The 23,230-nt window shown below is 45.3% G+C and overlaps 1 protein-coding gene across 4 annotated transcripts in view; it reads right to left on the reverse strand.

Moving 5' to 3' along the window:
- TP53I11 (tumor protein p53 inducible protein 11) overlaps positions 1-23,230 on the reverse strand; it is a 90,480-nt gene that overhangs the window by 25,738 nt on the left and 41,512 nt on the right. Inside the window, exon 1 of one of the 4 annotated variants that reach the window (XM_033928588.1) lies at positions 20,935-21,065. The exons of the other annotated variants lie outside the window; for them this stretch is intronic. The gene's annotated coding sequence lies outside the window, so the exon portion shown is untranslated. Of the gene's footprint in view, positions 1-20,934; positions 21,066-23,230 lie in introns of those variants that run through there. 4 annotated transcript variants of the gene reach the window in all.

Genomic DNA, 23,230 nt, shown 5'->3' on the forward strand with positions numbered 1-23,230 from the left:
TGCTTTTAGGGAAAAAGTTAAGTTTACAGTAAAATGTGTGGGGTTACAACCCCCCCCAAACCCCCCACAACGCCGGCGCGATTTGTAGTAAGTAAACTGAGGGTGCTCCCCAACAAAAACCCCCGTCGGAGCCCCTAAAAACAGTAATTTTCTTCGGCGCGCGCCTCCGTCTTGCGCTCAGTTGTCGGCGTGCGCCTTTGTCTTGCGCGTTGTTGTCTATGAACCATGTTGGACACAGTATTCCAAGTGTGGTCTGACCATCGCTCTATAAAGCGGCGTTCTAACTTTCTCCGATCTACTCGTGATTCCTTTCTTTATCATGCCTAGCATTCTATTTGCTTTCTTTGCCGCTGCCGCGCATTGTGCCGACGGTTTCAGGTCCTTTTCTTGTTCGCTCTTACCCAGGGTTGCCCCTGACATTCCTAAGATAGTACTATTAATTAAAATTGACCTGGAAATTTAAAAACTAAAGAATAAAATGTACTTGTACAGTTTGTCAGTTAATAATATTGATAACTATCGCGTAAACAACCAAGTTTTTAAATCTTTCCGAAACTGCTGCAACTGACCTATCAATCTTAAAGAGCCTGGAAGTTTGTTTCAAATCTCCACCAATTTATATGCCATAGATTTACTACTACTACTACTAATAATAATAACTTTATTTTTGTATACCGCAGTACCAGAATAGTTCAGAGCGGGTTTACATGACAAGAGACTGTACATCTACAGTGAAATTTACAAATAAGTCAATCAATCAATATAACTTAGCGAGGCGGGAGCAGGCAAGAAGGAGTTAGAGAGGTTATAAACAAGTCAATCGGCGTGGCTTAGGAAGTCGGGTGCAGGTAGGTGGGAGGTGCAGGTAGGGAGAAGGCAGGTAGGTGGGAGGTGCAGGAAGGTGGGAGGTACAAAGCATAGTTAAAAGTAGAGTTACAAGGAGGGCAGGAGTCAGAGATATTTGTCTAAGCTTCCCAGTCTGGATTCCTGGAGTACTTTTTTTTTTTTTATTATTATCATTATTAACATAAAGTGCTCTGAAAACTCTTGTAGGAAATCCTGCTGAGGGACCACAGTAAACATTCATTTCAGTCCTCTTAGAAATGAAAACAGAAGCAGAAATTACGCCGCAGGAAGCTTTTTAAAGGATGCAAAATGCCTAATCCGTTCCTTTCCGCTACTAGTCGCCGAGTCAATTCCCCGGAAAGTTGCAGATGAAGTGAGGGCAATCGAGGGGGGCCCAGACAACATGGGGTAACCAGCGTGGCGCGGCGGTTGCCACCCACAGCAATCGACCCAGCGCAGTTACGACGCCAACGCTGTACCAGGGGTTACCAAACGTCTGGATTTACCCGGACGGGTCCTCTTTTTAGAGGACACGTCTGGGCGTCCAGAGCAGCTTTTCGAAACCCGGCACTTTGTCCAGGATTTGGAAAGCTTCTAGGTCGGGACCACGTCAGGAGGGCCTCCCCGGAGGCAACGCGATGATGCCGTGTGCATACGGGCAGGCATGTGATGCCATCACATCACACCTGCGCAGATGTCGTCCCGATGCGGCTCCAAGCATGAGAACAGGTTGAGGGGGCGGGGCATAGCTTGGATGGAATGGGGGCAAGACTAGGTAGAACTGAGCAGGCCTAGGGGTGGGGCCATGAGTCCTGATTTTACAATTGTAAAATCTGGATTACCCTACACTGTACTGGATAAATAAGCTGAGACAGGCACATAGCTAGACACCCAGTTTTGGATGGCCTAAGCCCAAAGTGGTGGGTACAACTCCACCCCACCCCCCAGCATGTGTCCCTTCTCTACCCTCGGCAATCAGGGGTATTTTAACGGTACTTTCCTAAGTCCAATTAAGCTTAATGATCAGTTACATTAGACGCTAGAGAATGACACGTGACAAAATTCATCACCATTCCCGTCCCCGCGGATAACCGCGGGAAACCATCTTCATGTCATTCTTTAAGGAGAGAGGGAAGAATCAGAGTATGAATGGCCACAACCACTGACCCGCAAGCTTTGCTTTGAAGAATGCTGAGATTGAACAGCAACATTCCAGAGCCGATATTGTGATGTCATAATGCCTCATTCCACCAGTGCCTAAGAGCCAATCACATCAGTGATGTCACAATGGCTTCATTATCCTTGGCTCCCATAAGAATCAGAGTATGAATGGCCACAACCACTGACCCGCAAGCTTTGCTTTGAAGAATGCTGGTGTAGAAGGACCGAGGTTGAAATAGACACTAGAAAATGACATGGGATTATTTCCCGTGGTTATCCGCGGGGACGGGAACGGTGATGAATTTTGTCATCGTGTCATTCTCTAACGCTGATATCGGCGGTCTTTATAGAATCAAGGCCTAGGTGCCTTAATGTAGGCGCATCCCTTTATCGAATTGTCCACTTGCGCAAACAGAAGATAAAGTAATTTACCCACAATGTCAAATTTTTCACAATACTAACAAGACTTGGTTTCGGTGGCATGAGTTTCACCTTTATGTCCAAACAAAATATTCTACAAGCCCCAAATTACCCCTGGAGTAATTGGTGTCCCCTGACACCTCCGTAGCAGCAATTACGACTCTCGGTATCATCCAATGCGTGATATCTCATATAACACTGAACACTTTATACCTAAATGCTTAATTAGATGCTTCTAAAAGTTGCTATGGCAACAGACCATTAGCAGAAATCCCAGGTGAGTTCCCAGCGTCGAAGCATGCCATACAGAGTGGACAAGAAAGGGAGGGAAAGATCAGATACGCCAATCAATAATTTATCCGGAGCGAGTTGGGTTAGATTTATTTTGCATTGCGAGCATCTATGACACCGTGATATGTACCGTTTTCTTTCTGCCTTGGGTTCATTGTACACCGCTTTGAATCGACTTTCGAGTCATTTCAGCGGTCGCTAAATTTACCATAAAGATAACGAAGAAGATGGCGTTCAGTGGAAATGGCTTTTCGGTTTTTCAGGCAGTTTCACGTGAGGGCGCTTTTCGGAAAATTGCCTCTGGCTGGTGGAATGAAAGGTACTGGGTGTGACTGGTTCAGAACTATGAGGAACTGGTTGTGACTAGTTCAGGATGGCAAGGTAGCAATAATAACCATTTATTTATAGACTGTTTTATGACATTAATCACAACTGGGTGCTTTACAATTGGTTCATGGTGATGAGGATCTGGAATAAGAGGTACTGCAAATGGCTAGTGCGGTATGGTGAGAAAATATTACGACAGGTTCTGGAGGCAAACGTATTGGCTATGTTTGGTTCTAGATGGAAAAACAAAGACTAGGATTTTATTGATTGATTCAATTTTCTATACCGTGCTCCCAAGGAATATCAGAATAGTTTACAGGAATTTTATTCAGGTACGCAAGCATTTTCCCTTGTCTGTCCTGCTGGGCTCACAATCTATCTAATGTACCTGGGACAATGGGGGGATTAAGTGACTTGCCCAGGGTCACAAGGAGCAGCGTGGGATTTGAACCCACAACCTCAGGGTGCTGAGGCTGTAGCTTTAACCACTGAGACACTCTAGAAATCAAAATGTAGCAAAAGTGAGCCACATATAGGACAATCCAGCCATTGTGACATCACTGATGAGGTTGGCTCTTATTGGTGGAATGAGGCATTATGATGTCACAATACCTGCTCTAGTTATCAGAGGCTGAAACTTTTCACACTATTTATTTATTCAGTTTTCTATATTATTCTCCCAGGGAAGCTCAGAACAGTTCTCCAGCATTTTTCCCTGTCTGTCCTGATGGGCTCACAATCTATCTAATGTACCTGGGGCAATGGGGGGATTAAGTGACTTGCCCAGGGTCACAAGGAGCAGCGTGGGATTTGAACCCACAACCTCAGGGTGCTGAGGCTGTAGCTTTAACCACTGAGACACTCTAGAAATCAAAATGTAGCAAAAGTGAGCCACGTATAGGACAATCCAGCCATTGTGACATCACTGATGAGGTTGGCTCTTATTGGTGGAATGAGGCATTATGATGTCACAATACCTGCTCTAGTTATCAGAGGCTGAAACTTTTCACACTATTTATTTATTCAGTTTTCTATATTATTCTCCCAGGGAAGCTCAAAACGGTTTATATGAATTTATTCAGGTTCTCCAGCATTTTTCCCTGTCTGTCCTGCTGGGCTCACAATCTATCTAATGTACCTGGGGCAATTGGGGGATTAAGTGACTTGCCCAGGGTCACAGGGACCAGCGTGGATTTGAACCCACAACCTCAGGGTGCTGAGGCTGTAGCTTTAACCACTGCACCACACCCTCCCCTAGAGGATGAGGTTCTGGTTATGATATTTTTGACCTAGAAGGAGTTGATGCTGGTCAACTTAGGGTTACTAGACATCCGGAATGCCCCAGACACGTCCTCCTTTTGAGCACATGTCCGGACAGCTTTTCTGAACCCGGCACTTGGTCCGGGATTTGAAAAGAAATCTCATCGGGCGAGGGCATCCGCGCATGTACGGATGCAATGTGCACGCACGCGCAAGCCTTTCTGCCCGACGAGCAGCCAGCAGTGGATGGGGCTGGGGGGGGCGGAGCTGAGGGCGGAGCTCGGGCATTACGGGGGCAGGAATGGATGGACTGGGTGGGCCTGGGGGGCGGGCCTAGGGGGGGGGTCTGGATTTTACTGATGGGAACTTGGTGGGAAAACCCAGCTCTTATAGCTGCAATAAGATGTGACAACACCCAGAATACCTTCCAGTACTATAAGCAAGTCTCCATTTAAAGATCATAGACCTAGAACAGATGTGCACTATAGCTCCCTTTGCCTCTCTCCTCCGCCTCTATCTAGAGCAGTGGTTCTTAACCTGGGTTCGACACAACCCCAGGGGTTCGGTGAGTCAGTTTCGCGGGTTCGGCGGAGGTCAAAACACACCTCCGACTCACATAGCGCTTCGGTCACGTTCAATCCTCTATCAGTTATTCCGTGATTTTGATCAAGACCGATCGTGTACTCGGTTTCTTGATCTATCAATCTGTAACGAACGCCTTATAGACATCAATCAATTCCTGATCAAAATTTGTGATTTAACTGATAGAGGATTGAACGTGACCGAAGCGCTTAGGATTCGTGATGATACGCCCCGCTTGTCCATAATTGGCTGCGGGTGATCACGCAACATCGCTTGGCCTATCTGTGCTGCAGGGGATTTGATGCGCACAGTAGTCGAATTGTAACTGTTGTGATGGTACGTCGTGTGATACCTATCTTAATATTTTAATCCCTTACTAACTATGTCGAGCAAAATACGAAAGTGGTCGGACAAATATGTACAATACGGATTCACATGTATAACGGAACGTGATGGGAGTCGGCGTCCTAATTGCATGATTTGCAATGCCAAGTTGAGTAATTCTAGTCTAGCTCCGGCAAAACTAAGGGAATAAAGAAGGGTTTGGTGAACACGCATATGAAACTGGTGGGGTTCAGTACCTCCAACAAGGTTAAGAACCACTGATCTAGAAGACAGAGGAGAAACATAGGATGGGAAAATCGTTTGCAGATCACGTGTTGTTACATCAACCTTCAAACATGCAAGCGCTCTGGAAATAGTCAAGGCATAAACATTATTCCCACCACGCATTAATGTTTGAGTCTAACACCACAGAATGTACTAACCTCAAGGTTTGTTTTGCATCCAGTTCAAATGACTGTTTATTTAGGAAGGGAAGACAAACCTGGCTCACATTTCCTATGGTTCAGCTGCTTTGTTTTTATTATAAACAAAAACTTAAAACCAGCCGTTCCTGGGAAGGCTTTTCATCCAATGAGATGCTTTCCTTAAAGAGCACAAAATTACTCCTAATAGCACAGACTGTATCAGCCTCGGGAAAGAGAGAAAGTGCAAAGAAGGGCAGTTAGCAGCACTTTGGCCTTCCAAGAATTCCCAGCTCTATAAACGCATCAATAAACTCTGTCCTAAAATTGCTGGATTTTCAGCTTCAAGCCAAGACACCCTGTGAGCGCAACCAGGAATGTAAATCTCTGAGATAAATGGGCCATTTATTATTGCTCTGTCGCCCTCTCTATAGTGCTGTCAAGCAGGCCATGCTACATACAGGGACAATAAATCCATCAAAAATGACAAAGACACTCGATGAAGTTATAGGGAAATACTTTCTTTTTTTTAAGTTCAAGAACGTTTTATTGAAATTTATGAGAACAAAAAGCATAAACCTAAAATGCATAAGAATGCATGCCAAGTACGGCAACCATCTTAATAACAACATGGTAATATAGTCAATGCGGTGACAAATCATTCTCGATCTAGAAAGCATCAAATGCAAAGTAAAATAGAGGCGAGAACTCAAAAAAGGACTAGGAAGGTAACATAATATGGAATGAGAATAAGGCAAAAGGAAACCAATTTAAATCACAGACATAAGCAGATCGACATGGATGTCATTAAGGGAATAACATGTTATAACAGTACTAAGAGCAGTGCACATGGACAATGTGGGGACCCTGAGAAATGGCTGAACGTCTCAAGAACAGTAATAATAATAATAACTTTATTTTTTCTATACCGACACAATCTTACGACTTCTAGGCGGTTTACACTGAAAAGAGCTGGACAATCAGCGAATTACAGAATACAAATAGCGAAAATACACATATTTCTCAGCCTGTTGGGTGATAAGAAGACTTAGGGGTCCTTTTATCAAGGGGTTTAATGCACGGAATCCCGCCTGCCGCGCTAGTCGCTAATGCCTCCATTGACGAGGCGTTTGTTTTTTGGCTTGCCGCGGGGGTTAGTGCATGATGAAATGACCGACGCGCTAACCCCCGTAGCGCGCCTTGACAAAAGGAGCCCTTAGGCCCTGTTTTACTAGGGTGCGCTAACCGATTAGTGCGCGCTAATTGATTTATCACACGCTGCATGCTAACACGTGCATGTTAGTCTATGGACGCGTTTAACGCACACTGATCGGTTAGTGCGCCTCAGTACAATCTAATAATGGAACCTGTACCTTTCCAAATCTTCGTGTGGTTTGCGATCTCTCAGCGGCAATGCCAACAAGCAAAACTGTGTTCCACCAAACTCCATATTCTGCAGCAGCCAAGTTCTTCCAGCTGGAAAGAATGATTTTAATGGCAAGAAGTAGAAGTATATGTCATAGATTATTTCCATCTTCAGATGCAGAAAGGTAATCCTCATAGAACCGTTACGAGTATATTCAAGGAAAGAGGATGATTGATCTGAAATATAGAGCAGATTTCTGACCATATCTTATTCCAGAAATTACGTAGTAGAGGACAATCAAATGTACAAATGTGAGGAAGTTCTCCATCACCCAGAGAGTGGTAGAAAACTGGAACGCTCTTCAGGAGGCTGTTGTAGGGGAAAACACCCTCCAGGGATTCAAGACAAAGTTAGACAAGTTCCTGCTGAACCGGAACGTACGCAGGTAAAGGTAGTCTCAGTTAGGTCTTTGACCTAAGAACCGCTGCGGGAGCAGATTGCTAGGCACGATGGAACCCTAGTCTGACTCAGCAGCGGCAAGTCTTACGTCGTAGTGAGCCCCCTGAGTTGCCACAAGGCCAGCAGTTATCCGCCATCTTGGATTTAAGTTTGGTTAATCGGCTGGGCGTCCAATAAGCTCTGTGAAGCAGAAAAAAAATGATGTTTGAAGGAATGAAGGCATAACTTAGATGTGCGAGTCCAGAGAACTCGCCAAAGATCATCTGTGATATCAAGGTTTAACTCACGATTCCATCTGTTTTCAATCTCACAAGGCCTCAAGGCTCTCTTGTGTCTGATAAGTTTGTACCATTGAGATGCCTCACTATTCTCGAACAATATAGAAGAGAATAAGTTAACAATGTCCGGAATCTTGTTTCAAAGAGGTTTAACTTGTAGAGACACCTGCAGAGAATGCTTGAGTTGAAGCCAGGTGCTAAGCCGTGTCGTTCACGCAGAGTATGATATAAGATCCATCCAGCCTCATCGCGCAAGTGGCCAACAGGGAAATACTTTTAAAACCAAGAGAAGTTTGCCAGAGGTTGTGGTAAGAGCGGATAGCGTAGCTGGTTTTAAGAAGGATATGAACAATTTCTTGATGGAAAAGTCCATAGTCTGTTATTGAGAAGGAACATGGGGGAAGCCACTGCTTGCCCTGGATTGGTAGCATGGAATGTTGCTACTCTGGGATTCTAGAATCTTGCTATTCTATGAGATGCTGGAATGTTGCTATTCGTTGGGTTTTGGCCAGGTACTAGTGACCTGGATTGGCCACCATGAGAATGGGCTACTGGGCTTGACCCAGTAAGGCTAGTCTTATGTCCTTAACTAATTCCCCCCCCCCCCTATTTTACAAAGCCATGAAAGCGGTTTTTAGTGCCGGCTGCGTTCCTATGATTGTTGGGAGCAGCGCAGAGCATTCAGCGTGCCGGCCTGCGCTAAAAACCACTTCTGCGTTTTGTTTTGTTTTAAAGGGGGGGGGAGGTTATTATGGTGTGTTAAACGGAGCTTTTCTTTTGCCTTTTTTCTCATTTTTCTCCTTCTGGTTTGAGCGTCATCTATCTCCTTTGTGTTTTTTGCTGAAAAGCAGGTTAAAGTATCTGCGGCGAGAAACGTGGTTCTTTGAGTTTGTCTGGCCGGATCTATTGTTTTGCTTTAAACATGGCTGACCTGGGCCTATAAGGAGGCTCTGCTGTCATTTACTGTGTTACTGAAGCTACGATCCTCTAAGAAGCTGCTGCCATAGGCCTCTGGCCAGTCTTGCCTAATAACTGAGGCAGCTCTTGCCCCACCTCTATTTTGGATGTTCGGGGAGGGGGGGGGCAGTTCATCCCTCACCTCAGGCAGCAGATTACCTTGAGCCGCCCCTGTAACTGCTAAATGCCACCATGGCACATAAAGACCCATTTACGTTAAAGGACAAATAGGTGCTTACTTTCCTTTGAAGAATAGGCTTCTACCATGTCCCCTCTAGGTGCCCCTGTCATATAATCCCACCTATTCTGGGTTCACGAATTAACGCCCATGATTTCCTGAGGCGCAGTGTGGAGTCTGGGAGCCAGCCAAATGCTCAGGACTCACCGTGTTCTTCACTGACAAGATAAGACAGCAACCAACTTAATCAATTTTACTTACGGACATTTAATTAGATTTGAGAGCACAAGTCATTCCGCTGCCTTGTGCCAAACCGCTGAAATTCTGTACCTCTCTTGCTCTGACTGGAAAGCAACCACGTAAGCTTCAAAAGTGGTTTGAAGACGTGGCTTTTCTCATGTACCTGCTCAAATCGATAGAGGACTTGGGCCTTGGGAGCGGCAAAGGTGGCAGCCTCTCCTCCCCTTTTTCCTTCTTCCGGAGTGTCTACCTCAGCTCTTGAATCAGTTATCCTGTGCACGTATCTCTTCCCATCTATATCATCCCCAATTGCAGCTGACCCGGGAAATAGAAGATCCAATTTGGGGATTCAACCGGAGATCTTCTGAACACCGGGCTACCCTCCATGCATCCACAGAATTACAGATGCTGTAAACCCAGCTGCACTGTTCACGCATGAGAAAAGTGTAATTCTGCTAATGAGACTCTTAATTTTACTTGTTTCTCGATATCGCTGGGAGTTAGAAAACATCCACACTGCTTTGCCTCACCAAGAAAAAGATGCAGCTTGAACTTCTAGCGAGATTGTTCTCACTGATGGAAAAAAAAAAAAAAGACACCATTTAGCTTCCTATGCACTTTCATCTGTGACTTTCTTACAGATTTCTAGATAATATGATAATAAGGCTGAGGGCACACTAGAGACCAAATCTGACACATTGCAGATTGCAGAAATGGAATTAGCAAAGCAAAGAGGACAAGTTCTGATCCTAAGTCCCTGAGGAGAAGTATAATTGCAGCTCCTCTGTCATCAGAGTAGCTTTATCTCTGGTCTATAGCCCTGTCATGCCAGTGAGGGCTGAAAAGGATGGAAGAAACTACGATTTCTAAGAACTATGGCTAAGATTACTACAGTGTGTTCCATGCTAATCTGTATGTTAGGATGATATCGTGGATGAGGAAGGAGTGGAATCGTGGTTAAAGCTAGTCTCGGCACGCTGTTCCACAATCTGTCCAAAAATCGTCCAACAGTGACTTACACGGTCTTAGCAAGCGTGTTCAGTGCATCTAGCACTTAGCGCCTTTACTTCCTTAATGGGAGATTCAAGCTGAATACAGCCTGCACGTGGAACCGCTCCCTCTGCTTGGGTAACATTTCCTGTCTGCACAGAGACAGAAGCTGTGACCTGAGCAACAGCTTTGGTGAAACAATGTTTCCCAGCCATACTGTGATTACCGAGTTTGAATGCCAACAGATAAGTTATTCCAATGCAGATCCTCTCTCAGCTCCTCTTCAGATCAAGGAAATAGGTCCTATCAGGGGGGGCAAGGGAGGGGCGCCCAGAAAAGAGGCCTCTATTTTTTTTAAGTTTTATTTAACATTTGTTTCAACCGAACACAAAATGAATTTGGCTACTGAACTTTTCTTTCCTTAAACACAAATTCACATACTTCTATAGTTAAATATCTGTTTCAACTGTTTCTTCATCTGTTGTTGGATTGTTGATGTTGTTTTTTAAAATTATGAGTTCCAGCACTCTGGGGCCTTCTAATTTGAACTTACACAGGCCTCAGTGCATCTCTCATAAGCCCTTATCATTTCATAAATGGAACCTAATTCAGTACACCATATGTTGGTTTCCTGCTTAGATATCTTGTGCAATCACCCCAGCCTGTGTTCTTAACTACCTGAGGGGGTGAAAAAGCATCTGTTTCATATTTAAGAAATGAGTTTAAAAATTAACATTTGATTTTCTTACATTTAGCATGATATGTACACTTTAATAGTCCATGAAAGCCAAACTAGATCAGTCTTCCTATCCAAAGTTAATCAAAGCCGCAGTAACCATAATCAGCAACCTTCAACAGAGGAGCATTCCCACAATCAGAGAGGAAACAAGCGAATTTGCATTTTAATCCCAGGCTTGTCTTCCTTTGGCATTCTCTTTGACAAATCAGAATCACCTATCGGATGCAGCAATTCAAATTTAAAATCAATTCCTCTGTAATCGTCAAGCATAATTCACCGTTTTCTTTAAAAGTGACAAGTTTTTCAAAGAGAATCAGACGTCCAAGGTAACTTTTCGAGACTGGAACAGGTGGATGTAACTAGCCTGTCTCTAAAAATAAGCCGTTTGCATTGTTGAATGTTTCATGATCATTGAGTTTTATTTTCCATCAATAACTATTACTCCTTATTTTCCCATGAAGAGGGTTACTTCACAGAATATTTATTTATTTAATTCATTGTCTATCCCAGGGATAGGCAATTCCAGTCCTCGAGAGCCGGAGCTAGGTCAGGTTTTCAGGGTATCCACAATAAATATGCATGAGATCGATTTGCATTCTAGAGCTCAGATTGTGATGTCCTCATCTGCACAAGCTTCAAACCCTTTAAAATCCTAAGTATCAACATTCTAGAGCTCAGATTGTCATAATGCCTCATTCCACCAATGCCTAAGCTCCGTCCTCATCTGCACAAGCCTCAAACCCTTTAAAATCCTAAGTAGCAACATTCTAGAGCTCAGATTGTGATGTCATAAGCCTCATTCCACCAATGCCTAAGCTCTGTCCTCATCTGCACAAGCCTCAAACCCTTTAAAATCCTAAGTAGCAACATTCTAGAGCTCAGATTGTGATGTCATAAGCCTCATTCCACCAATGCCTAAGCTCTGTCCTCATCTGCACAAGCCTCAAACGCTTCGAAATCATAAGTAGCAACATTCTAGAGCTCAGATTGTGATGTCATAATGCCTCATTCCACCAATGCCTAAGCTCCGTCCTCATCTGCACAAGCCTCAAACCCTTTAAAATCCTAAGTAGCAACATTCTAGAGCTCAGATTGTGATGTCATAATGCCTCATTCCACCAATGCCTAAGCTCTGTCCTCATCTGCACAAGCCTCAAACGCTTCGAAATCATAAGTAGCAACATTCTAGAGCTCAGATTGTGATGTCATAATGCCTCATTCCACCAATGCCTAAGCTCCGTCCTCATCTGCACAAGCCTCAAACCCTTTAAAATCCTAAGTAGCAACATTCTAGAGCTCAGATTGTGATGTCATAATGCCTCATTCCACCAATGCCTAAGCTCCGTCCTCATCTGCACAAGCCTCAAACCCTTTAAAATCCTAAGTAGCAACATTCTAGAGCTCAGATTGTGATGTCATAATGCCTCATTCCACCAATGCCTAAGCTCCGTCCTCATCTGCACAAGCCTCAAACCCTTTAAAATCCTAAGTAGCAACATTCTAGAGCTCAGATTGTGATGTCATAATGCCTCATTCCACCAATGCCTAAGCTCTGTCCTCATCTGCACAAGCCTCAAACGCTTCGAAATCATAAGTAGCAACATTCTAGAGCTCAGATTGTGATGTCATAATGCCTCATTCCACCAATGCCTAAGCTCCGTCCTCATCTGCACAAGCCTCAAACCCTTTAAAATCATAAGTAGCAACATTCTAGAGCTCAGATTGTGATGTCATAATGCCTCATTCCACCAATGCCTAAGCTCCGTCCTCATCTGCACAAGCCTCAAACCCTTTAAAATCATAAGTTGCAACATTCTAGAGCTCAGATTGTGATGTCATAATGCCTCATTCCACCAATGCCTAAGCTCCGTCCTCATCTGCACAAGCCTCAAAAACTTTAAAATCATAAGTGTTCGAGGCTTGTGTAGTTAAGACTGAGCTTACAGTGCAGGGACAGCGACAAAACTCACGGAGACGGGGAAATTGAGTTCCTGCAGGGACGGCGAAAATGTTGTCCCCGTGTCACTCTCTATTTGACACCCCTGCCGTAGCCAGTAGGCTTCAGAATATCACTCAATGACTCTTTATGAGATACTGTACATTCTTATGCCCTACCTCCGGTAACTCCTGCCCACTTGTATTCATTGTGGATATCCCGAAAACCCGGCTGGCTGGGGGGACTCTAGAGTTTGGTGCCGCTGTTCAAGCGTAAGGGCTACGAGCCAATCAAATGCAGTCAGTTTGGCCTCTCCTTTGGCTCAGTACAAGCCAGTAATTGCATCAGTGTCTGGAGTTTGAAGGTGTCAGGGCGGAAAACTGCTTGCCCTCAGCTCAAGCAACTATGGTGCTGGAATGAAAATGGAACGTTTAAAATATAATTGCATCCGTTTCATCATCTAATTAAGCAGAATGGAGGACAGAACAAAATTCACACTTACTTCATATGTTCTGAGGCAGAAGTTCTATAAATATGTGTCCCCGTGCATTCTTCACTTTGTGCCATACGCTTCTGTTGCATTTTTCTCCACTGTAAAGAGGAAGAATCGTCCTCCCCCCCAGGCACTTTGAAATGTTCATGGAAAACCACTATATTTGTCCAAGAAAATTTACTCTATAAAGGTTGCAGTTTGTCCTCACTATTGAGCAAGACAAAGTGACACTAAAATCCAATCAGATGCTATTTTTAAACTGCTGCCCTGAGATGGCTAGTACTTTCACCATCATCTTTCATGGAGGCTTTTTTTTTTGTGTGTGTGCATTTGTTTCAACAGAGTTAGAGCCTTATAAAATGAGGGTACCCTGACCTCATCCTAGTGCCAGAGGCTCCCTAGAGACGTGGACATGGGGAAGTGAAAGGCAGGGGATGACACGGGGGACAGAATTTGCACTCCTGGCACATCTACATTTCCCAGCCGTTACCAACTCATTCGTTGGGGCACGCCTAGTCCCATTGGACTTTCAGGCTATCCAGGGAAGATTTGCAGGCACTGCCTCGAGGGCATAATCATTGTGGATAGCCTGAAACCCTGACAGGACTAAGGTTCTCTTTTACTAAGGTGCGCTAATCGGCAAACGAGGGGGTATGTGTGCCCTGAGGGCTGGATTGGGAATGACAGACTTATGCTCTCTCATTTATTTTAGTTCAAGTATTTCTATTGACTTTCTACAGAATTCAATCAAGAAAAGCAGAAATAAGACAAGAAAGAACTGCACACCATTATACAACGTCAGCTACACAGGTGTCAAGAGATTGCCAGCCCTTACTACATACTGTATTCCCCCGAAAATAAGACAGTATCTTATATTAATTTTGGGTCCAAAAAAAAACCACATTAGGGCTTATTTTGGGGGGAAGTCTTTTTTTTTTTTATGTACAACAATCACCTCTCCCTTCCTCTCCTCCACCCCAATTCTTCCTTTTTCCTTTCTTCCCCCCCCCCCCATATGTAGCATCTTTCCTCCCCTCTCACCCATCATCTTATGCAGCATCTTTCTATCCCTCCCACCCTTCCCACCGTGAGATTGACATATCTCCGTTCCGAGACCTCAAAAACAGCAGCGGCGGCAGCGCTCTGAATGGGCTGCTTCGATGCCTTCCCTGCCGGGGCCTTCCCTCTGCCGAATCACTGATGACATCATCAGTGATGCGGCAGAGGGAAGGCCCCGGCGGGGAAGGCCCCGAAGCAGCCCATTCAGAGCGCTGCCACCGCCGCTGCTTTAGGAAGCCCCGGAACGGAGGTATGTCAGATCTCACTGGAGTGGGGGGGTCACTGAATTGACGAGTCTGATTTTTTTCGGTGAATCAGACAGCACTACTGTCAGGGATGGAGTCGGGGAATATCGGGGACATTCGGGGGGGGGTTTCAGGGGTCGATCTTAACTAGAAATTATTTTGGGGATAGGTCTTATTTTCAGGGAAACAGGGTAGCAATGCTAATTTTCAATCTTGATGAGTTCATATAAACAAACTGCATTCCACCACACATGAGTTCCTCCAATTACTTATAACTATTTTGATAGCAACTGTGAAGAGAAAGTCTAGCAAGCAGGAGTCAGCAGCCTGGAGAGGAGTAGTGGTTGCTAAGGACTTTCATTTTATAATCTGAAATAATAATCCCCCCTTTTTTTATTTTACTAAACTGCAGTAGACGTTTCTACTGCGGCCTGGAGCGCCAAATGCTCCAATGCTGCTCCAATGCTCATAGTCTATGGACGCGTTAACGTTTAGCGTGCACGTAGATTAAAGCGTGCGCTATAATGGCTAACACGCCTTTGCATTAGCGGTTAGTGCATGGTTAGCGTACACGCTAAGACGCTTAGCGCGCATTTGCAAAAAGACCCCTAAACATTACAAGCACAATAAAATACAAAAACAGCATTACCCCAAATTGCAGCAAAAAACAATCAATAATCAAATACAAATCAGCAACACAAGCAAAATAAAATTCAAATATTTCCAGACTTTATCCCCCCACAACGCTCATATAACAAAGTCTTCACTCCCTTCCTAAAGTGTAAAAACATATTAGATTGGCACACCCGAATAAACAAATAAACTCATTATACCAGGGGTGCCCAAATGGTCGATCGTGATCGATCCCAGTAGATCGCAAAGGCAATGCGAGTTGATTGCGTTGCCTTTGCGATCTTGTTCTTCCTGCCTCCCTGAGCCAGGCCAGGAGCGTACAAGCGCCAAATCTGCAAGCGATCACCTCCGACGTCAATTCTGACATCGGAGAGGAAGTTCTGGGCCAGCCAATCACTGCCTGGCTGGCCTGGAACTTCCTCTCCGACATCAGAATTGACATTAGAGTTGAAGGCTTATGGGCCTGGCTCAGGGAAGCAGGGAGATATCGGCGTGGTGGATTTGGGGAGGGGGGCAAGGAGAAAGGAAGAATCAGGGAAGTGGAGAAATTGGCATGGCACCTTGGGGGGGGCAGGGGGAGAGAGAAAGAAAGACAGAAATAAAGAGGGGGGCAGGGGGCGAAAGAAAGACAGGCAAGCAGGGGGAGAGAGAAAGAAAGAGAGACAGAGAGAAAGGCAGAAAGAATGAAATATTGGATTTACAGAAGAAGGAAGTGCAACCAGAGACTCGTGAAATCACCAGATAACCTAGGAAAAATGATTTTATTTTCAATTTAGTGATCAAAATGTGTCCGTTTTGAGAATTTATATCTGCTGTCTATATTTTGCACTATGGCCCCCTCTTTTACTAAACCGCAAAAGTGGTTTTTAGCGCAGGGAGTTGTGCGGGGCATTCGGCACAGCTCCCTGCGCTAAAAACCGCCATTGAGGTTTAGTAAAAAGGGGAGGGGGGTATATTTGTCTATTTTTGTATAGTTGTTACTGAGGTGACATCGCATATTTTAAAGTCATCTGCCTTGACCTCTGGAAAAAATCCCCGACTACAAATGATAATTAACATTTTCTCGGCGTACAGTGTGCTTTGCGTTTTTTTAAAATTTTATTATTGGTAGATCATTTTGACTTAGTCATTTTAAAAGTAGCTCGCAAGCCCAAAAAGTGTGGGCACCCCTGCATTATACTATAAATCAATATAGAGACTGGTCTACATAAAAATATATATATACCAGTATATACCAAACTTAACAGCATATATAAACACACACACACTCTCACAGCTCATAGGGTACGTGGCTTTGCAGGCTCACGGGATTTTTACTTGATCAACATACGAGCTATTCTCGGATAAGATGCACACAGTTTTAAGATCCTTCTTTGGAAAATATTTGTGAGCTCATATTTCAATGGGATACTATAAATGCCACTGAATCGGAAGCTCAGCGACGGGACGTACACGCACAATGAAGAAGTCGTGAGGATAAGATGGCAAAAGATTGTGATTCAAAACACTTTCTTGACAGATATGCCACAATAACTCAAAGCCGCGACACTGGCGTCGTTTCGGCGTCCGCGCCTCGATCAAGAGCCAGTCTTGGCTGGAGGCACGGCGCTTACACGCACTCGAGGTGAAACGCTGGAAGAGTGTGATGGAAACAGTGCAGGAACTGGCGCCTCCAGTGAAAACGAAGGCTCGGCAATGCGCCAACACGAGCAATTTAGGGCCAGATGAGCATCTCGTCGGTATGAAATTAATGATCTATCGGGCACGATGCGGGGACTTGATTTGGGATAAACGAGACGGATGAATATCGCGGCAGATTGAATCGGCTCTCCCTGGGAAAAGATGGAAAGGCAATTATAATCTGAAAATGTCACGTTTCTGTTACTAAGGCGCGCTAGCGTTTTTAGCGCACACAGGAAACTACCGTGCGCTACGCTTCTAGAACCGTGTTAAAGCCCTTACGCGGCTTAGTAAGGCCTTAATGAAATTGTTTCTTAGTAATGCTTTCTTTTCCCTATGGTATTTCTCAGTTGAGCTGAGTTCTTGGCCAGTTCTTGAGTTATTAAAGAATTCTGTTTGGAGTCAGATACCCGGGGGGAGGGGGAGGACATTTAAACTCAGGATAAGAGAAACAGAGAGTTGGCTTCGCTTGAAACATCATCCTGAAGGCACCCAGCGCATTTTTCTTCAATCCCTCGGATTTTAAAGTTGCCATAAAACCTGACGGGCATAATTTGCATTCCTTATGGCTTTAACTTGAGGAATGACAACGGATTCAGAATTAAGGTTTCTGCCCTGTGACTATCCCAGGAGCTGCACTGGGACTTTTCCAAAATCAACAGAGGAGACTGGATACAACCGAGTGGATCACCTAACAGTGATGTTGCCGATTCTACATCAGATAAATCCTGTTTGTTTTCTTTTCCGGTACGCAGAGTGTCTGTATTCACATCGGGGACCCTGACATGACAAGACATGAACACTTTCTTAGTCATCTCCCAGAGGAATAAGTAGCCTGCCATTCCTGGATGAGTGGAATAAATTAGATGCTTACTGTTATATACATCTCATAGAGCAACCATCGGGGATGTCAGGAGTCTCCTCTGCAAATATCCAAAGACAGATTTTTTTAAAAAAAATTAATTGTTTATAATCTGTATATCCTACGACTCTAAGTGGATTACAAATTATTTAGGTACTCAAGCATGTTTCCCTATCTGTCTTGGCGGGCTCACACTCTATCTATTGTACCTGTGGCAGTGAGGGATTAAGCGACTTGCCCAGGGTCACAAGGAGCAGTGTGGGATTTGAACCCACAACCTCAGGCAGAATGGCAGGTAGGGAATCCCAGTTCAAACCCCTGCTGTTATTCCTTGTGATCTGGGGGGTGGTGTGGGGGGGATCATTTAATTAACCCTCTGTTGCCTCCGATACAAAAAAGTAGACCGTGAGCTTCCAGGGACAGGAAAATCCATCCTCTACCTGAATGTAACTCACGTTGAACTACTGCGGAAAAGGTGTGAGTTAAATGCAGTGCACTTCTCCCTCCGTATTTGCGGTTTCAGCATTTGCGGTTTCGATTATTTGCGGTTTTTAGTTTCCTGGCTCCTCCCCCCCCCCCCCCCACCCCCCATTATATCAGTTTGCCAAGAGAAATCGCCAGTTCCAAGTGTTTACAGAGAAAATCGCCGATTCCCGGCACTTCCTTCGCCGTGTTTTGCCTCTCCTTCAGGAACAGGCCAGGTCTCCCACCATGTTAGTCGCGGTTTCACCATATTTACAATGGTTTTTAATAGAAAACAGCAAATGACGTACGAAAAAGTTATTCACGGTTTTTCCGTATTCGCGGGTCTGTTAATCCCCTATCACAGCGAGTACGGAGGGAGAAGTGTAATAATAAATACAATGATTTCCGATTTACCTCACAAGCTCTGTGACATAAGACATTTTCTCATGGATCCCCAAACTTGAGAAAACCTTTGTCCTGGAGAAAAACGTGTCCTCTAAGAGAGCGGAGGAGGCGTGATGGAAAGACATTTTAATGAGCTGAAATATAGTACTGAGGCACAAAGATTAGATCTATTGCTGTGAAAAAGCAATTTTAGAAGAAGTCCCTATATCAGGCGTAAAGCCGGGCAATCTCACAAGTAAATTTAGAAAATGTTTCTTCACGAAAAGCCTGGCAGTGGAGGTGGTGATGAATACATAACAAAAAAAAAAAAAAAAAAGTAGCAACTGAATCAAATAAGCCTGGCAGAAGCAGAGAGACTCTTGAGGAAAGACGAGGTGAAGACAAAAGCAGAGGTAGATGGAGCCTTTGGCTCTGCACCCGGGAATAATTTTGGCAGAGCGATAAATTAGCTCCTTCGCTGCCGGCAAGCTCTCTTTCCTTGTAAATATTTCCGCAGCGGTCGGTGCACGGAAATCAGACCTGGTCTTGTCTACACGTCCCCCTAATGCAGAGATAACTAAAGAAGGGACTTGCGACGCCCAATCCCAATGTGTGCTAACATCCAGTTATAGAAACGTCTTCCCAAATATTCTGGCTCTCCTGGGAATAATGAGGCAGTAAACAGCAGGGGCCGATCCCTTGAAAACGCATACCGCAACGGGCCGCTAAATAACTGCTCCCGGTTTTCAGAGGCTGCACATTTTTGGCACCATTCTGAATCCAGTATGCATTGCATAAGCCTCCCAAGACTTAATGCAGTATTAAAACGAAAAGCACCGAGAACGTCCCCATAATTACAAAACCGCTGCACCTTTTGGTTAAAGCTCGGCGCTAATTTAGCGCTCCTTGATTAATTATTTCTTTATCTATTCCATTTTCTATACTGTTCTCCCCAGGGAGCTCAGAATGGTTTACATGAATTTATTCAGGTACTCCCTGTCTGTCCCCAGCTCACAATCTATCTAATATACCTGGGGTAACAGGGGGATTAAGTGACTTGCTCAGGGTCACAAGAAGCAGTGTGGATTTAAGCCTACAACCTCAGGGTGCCGAGGCTGTCTTTTCAACCACTGTGCCACACAAATGCTAGATAAATTATCAAGGGTCAGACTGGTCTAGGAAGGTCCCCCTCCTCAATAAAGGACCGATCCATCTGTAAAGTCCAGTCCTCCTCCGGACACATAGGAATGGCTCTACTAGAATTCTGAACTACGAAGTAGACACAAAACAGCCACCCAGCCACCATACTGAATCCAAAACACGTTCTGGACAAACAATCTGTACGGAAAGGAGCAAAACCGTCTCGGAGAGGCACTGTCAAAGTGTGAAAGGATCGTGGCAGGAGCCAGAGGGAGACACCCCCGTTTGCGGCCGAGACCCGCGAGGTCCGCGTTTTAACCTGTCCCGCTCCGCTCACCCGGTTCTGCCTTTTCCTACGCTCTGCACTGCCTTGTGGAAACTAAGGATGGACACTCAGAAACACACTGTGCACTCGAACATTACACACGAAGTGTACCCCGAAACACACCACACTGCCAGATCAAACAGGGGATGCATCCTATGCACCCCACAACACATTGCACTGTAACACTCTCTGTACGCCCCCCCCCCAAACACTCTACACGTCTCCTACACAAACACACTGTGCACCCCAAAACACATATTACATTGTAGCAGCAAGCATATTCTGTTCACCCTAATTCACCTGCATCCGGACAGCAAACACAATAGCATACTACAGGTAACATCAGGTGCGTTGTACACCCCCCAAACACTGCACCTAACAACAAAGACGGGGTGCACTCCAGAAACACATGACATCATAGCATTAAGTGAGCTGTAGACCCCCCAAAACACTGCATCTAAAAGCAAATGTATTGTGCACCCCAAAAACACATTAGCACATCATGTGCTCCCCCAAACACTGTATCCCCCTCCCCCAAACAAGATAATTAAATGGTAACAACAAGTACCCTGTACACCCCCAAAACACATCGTCCCCACTTTAAAACTATGCACCCCAAAGCGCCTTACACGGAAACATCAAACACTCTGCAGGTTATCAGAATAACGTGTGCATCTGAACATCACACGGTGTAGCTCAAAAATACACGGGACCCCAACATCGAATAGTCTGTGTACCCCAAAACAACAAGCAAGGGAAGTTGATCGAGTCCCTCTTGGGGGTCGGCACTCTCTGCTCGCAAGGGATGTGGGTCAGGGAAGGGGGAGACCTGCTCGGCTCGGAGCTCTCTCCCTCCTTAGGGGACACCTTACCGAGAAACCCCGCCGCCCTGGAAGTGGCTTGCAGGACGCCCCGACTCCTCCAGCGCTCGCAGCTCACATCCCGCCCCAGCTCGGAGCCCGCCCGCCCGGCGAGACTGCAGCGATCGGAGCCGGGAGCACGGGCTGCTCACCGTACTGCAAGGCAGAGACACCGCAGCTGCCGTAAGAGAGCGCCTATACCCCGCGAGGCTACGATTCTACCGTAAGATTGGACGAACAAGCCGCACCACCATGCACAGCAGTGATAAGGGAGATCCTTACAACCTATTTAAGAATTGCTGTACTGGGACAGACCGAAGGTCCATCAAGCTCAGCATCCTGTTTCAACAGTGGCCAAACCAGGCCTGGCAGAAACCCAGAGTAGCAACATTCCAGAGCTGAGATTGTGATGTCATAATGCCTCATTCCACCAATGCCTAAGAGCCAACTTCAGCAGTGATGTCACAATGGCTGGATTGTCCTGTACTTGGCTCACATAAGAACATAAGAGTTGCCGTATTGGAACAGACAGAAGGTCCATCAAACCCTAGTATCCTGTTTCCAACAGTGGCCAACCCAGGTCCCAAGTACCTTGGCAGAAACCCAAAGAATAGCAACATTCCAGAACTGAGATTGTGATGTCATAATGCCACATTCCACCAATGCCTAAGAGCCAACCTCATCAGTGATGTCACAATGGCTTCATTATATACTTGGCTCACATAAGAACTATCAATTGTGGGACAGACCGAAGGTTCATCAAACCCAGTATTCTGTTTCCAACAGTGGCCAACTCAGGTCCCAAGTACCCAGCTAGATCCCAAGTAGTAAAACAGATTTTATGCTGCTTGTCCTAGGAATAAGCAGTGGACTTCCCCAAGCCATCTCAATAATGGCCTACGGACTTCTCTTTTAGGAAATTATCCAAACCTTTTTTTAAACCCCGCTAAGCTAACTGATTTCACCACATTCTCCAGCAACAGATTCCAGAGTTTATATTTATATTGTATTTTTTTTTTGGGGGGGGGGGGGAGGGGGGTAACATGACTAAGCTCTCATTCCAAAGGCTTCCTTTCTTCCCTATTTCTCCTCCGCCACATATGACAGCGAGGGATTACACCGAATTCTCGTTCTTTTCCTCCTCGGAACTGAACTCATTCACCCCCCTGCTCCCCAGGATGGCCTGCCACCGTAACAGCTGGTCCACGGTCCCTTACAGGAATTGGAGGCAACTAAAGATGTTAAAAAGACCTCTCTCTTGTCCTTGTAATCCACTAAGCAGCCTACCCATTTCTAATCCGAGAAATCTTGTCGTAACTCAAACTGACTGTCCTGCAATTATATTGTGCGTTGCAATAAATCAGAGCAGAAAACTGCAGGATATAAGAAATTGTATGGCCTGGAAATCATGATGTCACATTGACGGTCTGCCATTTATGGATAAAAACGGGACATTTGCTCTGTTGCAGAGCTAAATAGAGACACAATCTCCGTGTGTAGCTCCCTTGCGATAACAGGAAAAGGAAGCTGTATGTGCAAAGCTGCACAAAGAGAACAGACAGTGCCATATGTTCACCTACTCGTATCTCAAACTACGTGCTTCCAAGCTCGCAGCCCCTAACGTTTACTCTTCACACCCCAAAAAGGAAATGGCGCATGGATTTCGCATTCCGAATTATGGCTCTTTCGTAGAGCTTTGCGCTCAAATTGGCCCGTGTGGGAAAATGAAGTCCCTCATTTTACCCACAGAAGAGGTACCTCATGGACACGCTGACCAACCGGCACTGAGGCTTTTTAACGTACTTACAGGTCTTCTCAATCGCACCACGTTTCATACCGGTCATTGCAGCGGTGGGCCATGCCAGGGCTTCGACCTGAACCCTGCAAGCATGTGTAGGTGCAGAATAGAGTCATTCGATGTCACTCGAGCAATAATGTAGAAGTCTACCCGGCACTGGCCTATCTGTCCAGCCATGATCAGGGCAGAGACCATAGAAAAGTCTGCCAGGTCCTGGCCTTGTTCTCTTACTACCGAAGCTGAATCTAACCATGACCGGGACACAGATAGTAGAAGTCTGCCTTGCACTGGCTTTGCTTCTCAAGTACTGGTGTTGCCATCTGTTAACATAAGTTAACATAAGAATTGCCATACTGGGACAGACGGAAGGACCATCAAGCCCTGTATCCTGTTTCCAACAGTGGCCAACTCAGGCCCCATGTACCTGGCAAAAACCCAAAGAGTGGCAACATTCCAGAGCTGAGATTGTGATGTCATAATGCCTTATTCTACCAATGCCTACGAGCCTTC

This window comes from Geotrypetes seraphini, chromosome 19 (assembly GCF_902459505.1).
Source record: "Geotrypetes seraphini chromosome 19, aGeoSer1.1, whole genome shotgun sequence".
NCBI lineage: Eukaryota > Metazoa > Chordata > Amphibia > Gymnophiona > Dermophiidae > Geotrypetes > Geotrypetes seraphini.